Below are 1,325 nucleotides of genomic sequence, written 5' to 3'. Positions count from 1 at the left end.
TAGATTTTGTTGAAATGCTTCATTCTAACCTGCAATTTTTTAATAGATTAGGTGCTGATTATTCCATCTTCCAGGCTGACTTTTTGGGAAAAATGTATCTTTCTCATCAATTTGAGATAACCATGTACAGCATAGCAAAGCAGTTGGAACCTTGCTTGGGCATTACTGTATAGTTAAACTAAGAAAGAAATAGCTTCAGTTGATCACTGAGCTTGATAAGTTGATATTTGTGAGAACAAACAGGCACTGGAGTATTGTAGTCAGAGAAGCTCTGATTGATAAGATTTATGTAATAAGATGGAATAACCTGATAATTTCCCACATGCATAGAGGAGCATTGCAGGTATCCCACACTTTGAGAAACTTCACCTTAGCCACATTGCTTTTATGAAAGCCAACATTAATTAACATTTGTATTCACTACTGAAAGAAGTCTAATGGGGTTTTGCTTTTACAAATAAAAAAAATCTATTATGCTACCCATTTGCTATGCTCAGATATTTTGCTTCATATGAGATAAGGTGGCAGCAAATTTTAAACCATCTTCTTGAAATAAAAAATGAATCATTAAGACTGCAGATAATTTCTTATCTATAGAGCTAAACAAACCATATGACTGTGCTTCATTTCGTAGAAAGTCCGAGTTTTAAAGACCTAGGTTCGAAGTTTGCATCTGAAATTTGTGAAAGAAATCTGCACCCCAGTGTAATAGCTCCTGACACACTTTATGAATGAAGCACTTGTGATATGAGTGAATTAAGTTAGTAAACCTCTCTTACCTTCAATTTGCTTCTCTGTAAAATGTAGATAATGATAAAGGAACACCTACTGTAGTACGTAGATGAATCATCTGAGGTGCATGTGCCTGATAGATACTAAAGGGTTTTGAAATGTAAATATATATATATATATATATATTATGCCACTTCCTTTATGCCACTTGAATGAAAGTGGCTTTTCCATAGGATCTTGACCTCAGAACTTTTAAAATTTGCTTTGCCTATCATGCAGACAATAAGGGATATAGATTTTTAGATTGATACCTGGGGGTGGACAGGAAAGAAATGCTGCTGATTTATTTTTCTGCACTATGATTTTAACAAAGTCATACAGATTTTAACTATGACTCTAACAAAGTCAGTTAGAGAAACACCTTCAAAGGAGAAAATAATAATTCACAATTTATCTTTGATTTTGTTGTAGCACAAATATTAAGCCAAATTTTCTGAAATTGCTCATAATATATGTTATATTATATATATTATATTGAATATATCATAATATATTACATAATATATTATAATATTTATATATTATATATATGT

The sequence above is a fragment of the Bison bison genome, unplaced genomic scaffold, assembly GCF_000754665.1.
Source record: "Bison bison bison isolate TAMUID 2011002044 unplaced genomic scaffold, Bison_UMD1.0 scf7180017864277, whole genome shotgun sequence".
Lineage (NCBI taxonomy): Eukaryota > Metazoa > Chordata > Mammalia > Artiodactyla > Bovidae > Bison > Bison bison.
This window is presented reverse-complemented; position numbering follows the sequence as displayed.